This window comes from Entelurus aequoreus, linkage group LG26, assembly GCF_033978785.1.
Source record: "Entelurus aequoreus isolate RoL-2023_Sb linkage group LG26, RoL_Eaeq_v1.1, whole genome shotgun sequence".
NCBI classification, from domain to species: domain Eukaryota; kingdom Metazoa; phylum Chordata; class Actinopteri; order Syngnathiformes; family Syngnathidae; genus Entelurus; species Entelurus aequoreus.
Genome location: NC_084756.1, coordinates 33,982,823 through 33,992,337, shown reverse-complemented (window position 1 = coordinate 33,992,337; position 9,515 = coordinate 33,982,823). Strand labels below are relative to the sequence as shown.

General features: G+C 37.6%; 1 protein-coding gene across 2 annotated transcripts in view; it reads right to left on the bottom strand.

The window, feature by feature from the left end:
- LOC133643639 (putative deoxyribonuclease TATDN2) overlaps positions 1-114 on the bottom strand; it is a 17,049-nt gene extending 16,935 nt beyond the window's left edge. For both annotated transcript variants that reach the window (XM_062038310.1, XM_062038312.1), the window contains exon 1: positions 1-114. This exon is cut by the window's left edge and continues 144 nt beyond it. The gene's annotated coding sequence lies outside the window, so the exon portion shown is untranslated.
- Positions 115-9,515: the final 9,401 nt, after the last annotated feature.

The following is a 9,515-nucleotide window of genomic DNA, read 5'->3' as shown; positions in this document are numbered from 1 at the left end:
TCAGGAGGATGTTTTAGTCAAATTAAAGAAAGGCTACCGCCTTGAGGTCCTTAAAAAGGTAGTGGAAAGGGCTATACAAGTACAACCCATACCGCCAGGGGGCAACACATTCCAGCTTGGTCTCATCTCGCGAGATTTTGTGCCGAGGGCGCTTTTATAATGCAAACAATTCTACTTAAATGACATGTGAATATAGACACAATGTTTTTCCACATTGAAGAGCTGTATTATTAATCAAATAAGATAAAAAAGTTTGCATTGTATTGTATTGTGGCATTTGATTTTTTTTTTACTTGTGTTTGTATTACATTTGACCTTGGACTGTACAAGAATTGGCCTAAGAACAATGAGAACTAGAGATGTCCGATAAATGCTTTAAAATGTAATATCGGAAATTCTCGGTATTTTTAAAAAAAATTAATTAAATCAACATAAAAAACACAAGATACACTTACAATTAGTGCACCAACCCAAAAAACCTCCCTCCCCCATTCACACTTATTCACACAAAAGGGTTGTTTCTTTCTGTTATTAATATTCTGGTTCTTACATTATATATCAATATTAGGGATGTCTGATAATGGCTTTTTGCTGATATCCGATATTGTCCAACTCTTAATTACCGATACCGATATCAACCGATATATACAGTCGTGAAATTAACACATTATGCATAATTTGGACAACCATGTATGGTGAAGATAAGGTCCTTTTTTAAAAAAATTATAAAATAAGATAAATAAATTTTTTTTTAATTCTTGAATAAAAAAGAAAGTAAAACAATATAAAAACAGTAAAATTAACTGTTTAAAGGTTAGTACTATTAGTGGACCAGCAGCACGCACAATCATGTGTGCTTACGGACTGTATCCCTTGCAGACTGTATTGATATATATTGATACATAATGTAGGAACCAGAATATTAATAACAGAAAGAAACAACCCTTTTGTGTGAATGAGTGTGAATGGGGGAGGGAGGTTTTTTGGGTTGGTGCACTAATTGTAAGTGTATCTTGTGTTTTTTATGTTGATTTGAATTAAAAAAACAAAAACAAAAAAAACGATACCGATAATAAAAAAACGATACCGCTAATTTTCGATATTACATTTTTAAGCATTTATCGGCCGATAATATCGGCAGTCCGATATTATCGGACATCTCTAATAAATATATATCAATACAGTCTGCAAGGGATACAGTCCGTAAGCACATATGATTGTGCGTGCTGCTGCTCCACTAATAGTACTAACCTTTAACACTTAATTTTACTCATTTTAATTCATTACTAGTTTCTATGTAACTGTTTTTATATTGTTTTACTTCCTTTTTTATTCAAAAAAATGTTTGTAATTTATCTTTTTTTATTTTATCTTTTTTTAAAAAAAAGGACATTATCTTCCCCATACCTGGTTGTCCAAATTAGGCACAATAATGTGTTAATTCCACGACTGTATATATATCGGTATCGGTTGATATCGGTAGATATCGGTATCGGTAATTAAGAGTTGGACAATATCGGAATATCGGCAAAAAGCCATTATTGGACATCCTTAATGAGAACTGATAAATATTTTTTTCTTTTAGAACAAAGGCGAAAGTAGCAGAAACACTGACACTAACAGCATCAACGACAACTTCCATAAACTGCACAAAATGTCTTTTATGTTCTTTGAAGTCTTTAATGTCAACAATATACAGTCGTGGTTAAAAGTTTACATACGCTTGTAAAGGCTGTCTTGAGTTTCCAATCATTTCTACAACTCTTATTTTTTTTGTGATGTAGTGATTGGAGCACATACTTGTTGGTCACATAAAAAACATTCATGAAGTTTGCTTCTTTTATGAATTTATTATGGGTCTACTGAAAATGTGAGCAAATGTGCTGGGTCAAAAGTATACATACAGCAATGTTAATATTTGCTTACATGTCCCTTGGCAAGTTTCACTGCAATAAGGCGCTTTTGGTTGCCATCCACAAGCTTCTGCTTGAGTTTTTGACCACTCCTCTTGACAAAATTGGTGCGGTTCAGCTAAATGTGTTGGTTTTCTGACGTGGACTTGTCTCTTCAGCATTGTCCACATGTTCTCAATGGGGTGACCATAAAAGTAATACACACACTGCGAAAAGTCAGTGTTCAAAAACAAGAAAAAACAAAACAAAAATTAGGGGTATTGCAGTTTTTGCAGTGCACAACCTCCCCCTCAAAGAAAATCAATTTTGATTCATTTTAATTGAACTTGTCAGAGTTTAGGGAGTCCAAGAGATGTCTTGTAGGCACCGAGGCTGCATCCTTTACCTGTAAGGTGAAGAAATAAAGACGGAGGGGGTCACTCATGCAACATTTGAGTACATTATGTTAAATTATATAATTTCATTATATTTCTTGACATCATTTTCCTCCATCTGTGCATATTTTAATGTGGATTATTGGGTTTTCATAGGATATTTTAAACTCTTATCTCGACCACAATGGCAGTAAATCAATTCTCTTCTGTACATGCGCAAATCTTTCTTCCTAAACGTTAAATTTTTTCATGTAATTTAATTATTTTTTTTATTTGAGATTATTTCAGTAGATTTAAACAAAGAAAAAAAAAAGACCATTACTGATATAATAGTCATCTGAAAAAAAAAGGAAAATATTAAAACATATTAAAAAAACCACAAGGCAAGTGTTTGAAAAGGAGCAGGAAGAAGTCGATCTCATAGCATTCTGCCCTATGCTCAGTTTACCATTTTCTGAACATATTTATCTTATTCATTACACATGATCAAACTACAAGTGTAGTATACTTTAATTATTATGATTGTATTTTTATTCATTTATTAGGCCGATTGTATGGCTACCTGGCTGTGGTGACTGTCAGAAAAATTGTATGTAAATTATCAAAAAACTTTCTGTTCTCTGAGTTACCAATGAACAGACAAGAGGTTGTATTTGTTGCACCAAGCAAAGGCTTGGAAAATTCCATTGTGTACGATGGGAGGAGACGGGATGGGGGTTTATCTATTGTGATCCAAGACTTGCCCAAGCTGAATCCAGGACCAGCCCAAGCCCGAGGCATCTTTTTCTTTTGTGTTAATGTGACCGAAAACAAAGACTGTATACATACTCCCCATTCCTTTAGAAACAGATGTTGTTATGTAAACAGGGAAAGTCCAAATAAAAAGAGGTGGCGTACAATCTTTCGCCAGAGCGTGCTGGAGACTGTACAAGAGTACAGCTCAGACGTTTCTCCTCAAATTGAGCCAAATTTAATTATGTCTCTGTTTAATTCCTTGCTTCTTGTCTCGTTTAATAGATGTCATCAGTGTTTGAACCATGCTAGAGCTCTGACAGAGTGACCATCGGGTTCTTGATCACCTCCCTGACTAGACTCATGCAGGAACTGGGAGACTAGTCAGGATAGAGGGAACGATGAATGCAGAAATGTACAGAGACATCCTGGAGGAAAACCAACGCTTCCCATCCAACCCGATGGAGCTTGAGAGGTGGTGTAAAGAGGAATGGGTGAAACTGCCCAAAGATAGGTGTGCCAAGCTTGTGGCATCGTATTCAAAAACACTTGAGGCTGTAATTGCTGCCAAAGGTGCATCAACAAAGTATTGACTGTCAATACTTAAGTACATGTGATTTTTTTAATACATTTGAAATGTAAAAAAAACTTGTCACATTGTTATTATGGGGTATTGTGTGTCGAATTTTGAGGACAAAAATGAATGTATTCCATTTTGGAAAAAGTGAAGCGCTGTGAATACTTCCACTGTATATACAACTTGTATTTTAAGCTGCATGAAATGTATCAGTGAACGAGTACTGTTAGAATGATTGCTTCTAAATTATCACAAAAACTTTGTATTACATTGTGTTCCTGACAAGAAGACAAAAAGGCTGTCTTTCAAACCTACCAAGAAGAAGGCTCGTAAAACTCCAGTGTAAGGGGGACGCAAGATGGTGTTCCTGGGTTCTCTCATGTATGGTAATCAACAGAAGGATGTTGTTCTGGCCCAAGGACTTCAAAGCGGAGAGAACCAAGGATCTGCCCAATTTCCAGACAAACTCTTTTTGAATTACAGTATTTTATGGAACTCTTCTTGAACTATTTTACGACCTCTTCTTTTGAACTGTTCGGTAAGCAAAGGCAACGCTGTTTACGACCCACTTCCCTCTGGAAGCAGCTGTGGTCAGGTGGGGGGAGAAAGTCAAATAAAGGAGGAGTGCAATCTTTGGGCAGAGCGTGCTGGAGATTGTAGAAGGATACAATGTCCGGGCGACTCTCCTCAATATATTGAGTCCAAATTGAATTCTGTCTCTGTTTAATTCTTTGCCTCTTGTCTTGTTTAATAGATGCCATCAGTGTTTGAACCTGACAAGTACAATAAGTATCATGAAGTCCTGTACCATAGTGAAGGCTGCATGCCTCACATTCCTGGGGTCTGACAAGTGAAAGTGAAAGTGAAAGTGATCATATCGGTGACAAAAACTCACATGTTGTGGCTTTCTTCTCCAGCAGCCAATAGCAGAAGCCCCTCCTGGCACGTTCATTAAACACATTCCTGTACTCGGGCATGTTTTGAGGCCGCACAATGTTTTTCACTGTCTTATGACCTGAAATAAAAAATATAATACAATATTCCCAAGCAAACTCAATGAATAAACTGTGTGGAAAAACATTATTATTGTAGTACTGACTGTGTGCTTGCAGGGACGTTTCATTCCGGTTCCCTGAAGGCGACGTGTTGATGGCGGCACGTCTTGGAGCACCTTTTTAATAGCAACAATCATAACATTTATTGTGTGAATGCTCCAGCATTGAGCTAGAATCTTGATTGTGTTGGACAGGAAGTCACGCTCAAACACAAAATAAAGTACTTTCAAAATAAAATAGTCCGTCTTCAAGGCGGATTGTATTTTACACTTTGAAACGTCCTAAGTAATTTCACCTTGTTGACACAAATGCTGACTCTGGACGTCCAAAATTAAGGAATCATATACAGGCATATCCCGTATGGGGTCCTGTGTCAATACCAGCTAATAGTGAAGATGCCCTTTTTCTTACCGCATTTTGTTACGTTACAGCCTCATTACAAATGGAATAAATAATATCTTTTTTTATTTGTAAAAAGCACTTTACATTGAGTAAACAACCTCAAAGTGCTACAGTGTATTTAAAAAAAAAACAAAAAAAAAAAAAAAAAAAAAACTAGAACAGCCAAATAGCTAGAACTAGAATGCATATATCTAAAAAAAAGGCTTTTTTTTTTTTAAAAAAAAAAGAAGGGTTTTTAAGCCTTTTTTAAAAGCATCCACAGTCTGTTGTGCACTCAGGTGGTCAGGGAGAGCTTCCACAGGCTGGGAGCGGCGGAGCAGAAATTCATTTTTGTCCTCAAAATTCTACACACAATACCTCATAATTAATGTTTTCAGAGCTTTTTGCAAATTTGGCAGCAATTACAGCCTTAAGGGTTTTTGAATACCACAAGCTTGGCACACCTATCTTTGGGTAGTTTCATCCATTCCTCAAGCTCCATCAGGTTGAATGGGAAACGTTGGTTTTCTTCCAGGATGTCTCTGTACATATTTGCATTCATCTTTCCCTCTATCCTGACTAGTTTTCCAGTTCCTGACGCATGATGCTGCCACCACTACGCTTCACTGTAGGGATGGTGATGAGCGGTGCCTGGTTTCCTCCAAACATGACGCCTGGCATTTATGCCAAAGATTTCAATCTTTGTCTCATCAGACCAGAGAATTTGGGTCTGAGAGTCTTTCAGGTGCATTTTGGCAAACTTTTTACTAAAAAATGGCTTCCGTCTGGCCACTCTACCATAAAGGCCTGATTGGTGTATTGCTGCAGAGATGGTTGTCCTTCTGGAAGGTTCTCCTCTCTCCACAGAGGAATGCTGGTGCTCTGACAGAGTAACAGTCAGGTTCTTGGGTCACCTCCCTGACTTGGGTCCTTCTGCCCCGATTGCTCAGTTTAGACAGCCGGCCAGGTCTAGGAAGAGTCCTGGTGGTTCCAAACTTCTTCCATTTCTGGATGATGGAGACCACTGGCAGCAGATATTTTTTATGTACCCTTCTCCAGATTTGTGCCTTGAGACAATTCCTTTGACTTCATTCCTGGTGTGTGCTCTACCATGCACTGTCAAGTGTGGCACCTTTTATAAAGACAGGTGTGTGCCTTTCCAAATCATGTCCAACCAACTGAATTTACCACACAAACATCTCAAGGATGATCGTTTGAAACAGGATGCACCTGATCTCACTTCCGAGCTTCATTGCAAAGGCTGTAAAATACATATGTACATGTGATTTCATACTTTTTAAAATTTGAATAAATTTGCAAAACATAAAAAAATTTTAAAAAACACTTTTTCACATCGTCATTATGGGGTATTGTGTGTAGAATTTTGAGGACAAAAAAAAGAATTATTCATTTTGGAATAATGCTGTAACATACCAAAACGTGAAAAAAGTAAAGGGCTGTGAATACTTTACACTTACAGTCGTGGTCAAAAGTTTACATACACTTGTGACCACAGAACTTTCCTCCAGAAGGCCTTATCTTTGTCCATGTGATGTCAGAGGAAACAAAAATTGAGCTGTTTGGCCACAATACCCAGTAATATGTTTGGAGGAGAAAAGATGAGGCCTTTAATCCCAGGAACACCATCCCTACCGTCAAGCATGGTGGTGGTAGTATTATGATCTGGGCCTGTTTTGCTGCCAATGGAACTGGTGCTTTACAGAGAGTAAATGGCACAATGAAAAAGGAGGATTACCTCCAAATTCTTCAGGACAAGCTAAAATTGGGCGCAGTTGGGTGTTCCAACAGGACAATGACCCCAAACACATGTCAAAAGTGGTAAAGGAATGGCTAAATCAGGCTAGAATGAAGGTTTTAGAATGGCCTTCCCAAAGTCCTGACTTAAACGTGTGGACAATGCTGAACAAACAAATCCATGTCAGAAAACCAACACATTTAGCTGAACTGCACCAATTTTGTCAAGAGGAGTGGTCAAAAATGCAAGCAGAAGCTTGTGGATTGCTACCAAAAGTGCCTTATTGCAGGTAAACTTGCCAAGGGACACGTAAGCAAATATTAACATTGCTGTATGTATACTTTTGACCCAGCACATTTGCTCACATTTTCAGTAGACCCATAATAAATTCATAAAAGAAGCAAACTTCATGAATGTTTTTTGTGACCAACAACTATGTGCTCTAATCACTACATCACAAAAAAATAAGAGTTGTAGAAATGATTGGAAACTCAAGACAGTCATGACATTATGTTCTTTACAAGTGTATGTACACTTTTGACCACGACTGTACCTCCTGCTCTACAGTTATCTTATGTTTGACTTTCCAGACATATTTTTCCGGTAAAACTCTTGCCGAGTTTAATATTTAATAATCAATACTTCACACCTACCTGTGACTTCCCAAAAGGCAGATGGAAGTGACGTAAGACACACCGGCGCCTGGTTGGAGGATACAGGAACACAAATTAGTCTCGTGATGATAACGTTCAACACAATCATTTTACCTTTGTTTTCATTTTGCTCCAGTGATCGGTCTGGAGATGAGGAAACATGACCGGATCGTCCCTTGACCAGAACGTCATGCTAGCAAAAGGATGATATCAGTTACCCCGTCGTCCAAAAGTCAACTGCATGAATGACCAAAGACTTACTGCTCTTGCCTGAAACGCTTCGAGTTCCAGCCTTTTTTTGGCTTTTGTCCGGCCTGCATGTCCCTGCTGCTTCACTTGCAGAGCAATGGCTTTTGTTACCCAGTTGCCTAGCAACACTGTGGGAAACAAAACCCCTGCAAACATCTGATTATCCCCTATAGTAGATGATTAACATTTTGACGGAAATACCAAGTAACAGTGCCAGTATTGGCAAAATCGATACGTTTTACTTGAACATTTTCAAGATTGCAAGTAATTTGACATGTAAAAGCGGATTCAGATTGAATTTCTTAAGTTTTATCTGTAAAGTCAAAATTTTGATTTTTCATAAGACAAAAAAAACAAAAAACAGTAGTTTCTATTTACCGAGTGGCTAAAAACATATGTTCCATTGTCACATACATCAGCTAAGAACATCTACGCACACTCTTAAAATGCCATGAAAAACATTATTTATTTAGGTTCCCCCACCACAAATAGGTATTCTGTCACAATTTAGTATCATTTTGAGTGCATAAGTGCGTTCACACTGGGAAGTATACGCATGTTCTACTTAACACGCCCCAAATTGTGAGTGGAGCCCAACCTCCTTCAATAGTCTTCCTTCTAATGCTTTGAAAGCAAAGTGAGGTCAATCCATAGCTATAAGCTAATGCTAGCTCGCAAAACCAGATGTTTTCGTCGGCTCTTACGGTGGTCATGTGACATGCGCTACACCAAGTACGTACACATTTTTGCCAGCAAGCCGTTTTGCACAGGTAATAATAATCAGATTTAATTTCTTAAGTTTTATCTGTAAAGTCAAAATTTATATTTTTCATAAGACAAAAAAAAAGGAAACAGTAGTTTTATTTACAGAGTGCCTAAAAACATATGTTCCATTGTCACATACATCAGCTAAGAACATCTACGCACACTCTTAATATGCCATGAAAAACATTATTTACTTAGGTTCCCCCACCACAAATACGTATTCTGTCACAGTTTATTATCATTTTGAGTGCATAAGTGAGTTCACACTGGGAAGTACGCGCGTTTTCTACTTAACATGCCCCAAATTGTGAGTGGAGCCCAACCTCCTTCAATAGTCTTCCTTCCAATGCTTTGAAAGCAAAGTGAGGTCAATCCATAGCTATAAGCTAATGCTAGCACGCAAAACCAGATGTTTTCGTCGGCTCTTACGGTGGTCATGTGACATGCGCTACACCAACTACGTACAAATTTTTGCCAGCAAGCCGTTTTGCACAAGTAATAATCAGATTTAATTTCTTATGTTTTATTTGTAAAGTCAAAATTTAGATTTTTCATAAGACAAAAAAAACAAAACAGTAGTTTCTATTTACCGAGTGGCTAAAAACATATGTTCCATTGTCACATACATCAGCTAAGAACATCTACGCACACTCTTAAAATGCCATGAAAAACATTATTTATTTAGGTTCCCCCACCACAAATAGGTATTCTGTCACAATTTAGTATCATTTTGAGTGCATAAGTGAGTTCACACTGGGAAGTATGCGCGTTTTCTACTTAACATGCCCCAAATTGTGAGTGGAGCCCAACCTCCTTCAATAGTCTTCCTTCTAATGCTTTGAAAGCAAAGTGAGGTCAATCCATAGCTATAAGCTAATGCTAGCTCGCAAAACCAGATGTTTTCGTCGGCTCTTACGGTGGTCATGTGACATGCGCTACACCAACTACGTACACATTTTTGCCAGCAAGCCGTTTTGCACAGGTAATAATCAGATTTAATTTCTTAAGTTTTATCTGTAAAGTCAAAATTTTGATTTTTCATAAGACAAAACAACCAACA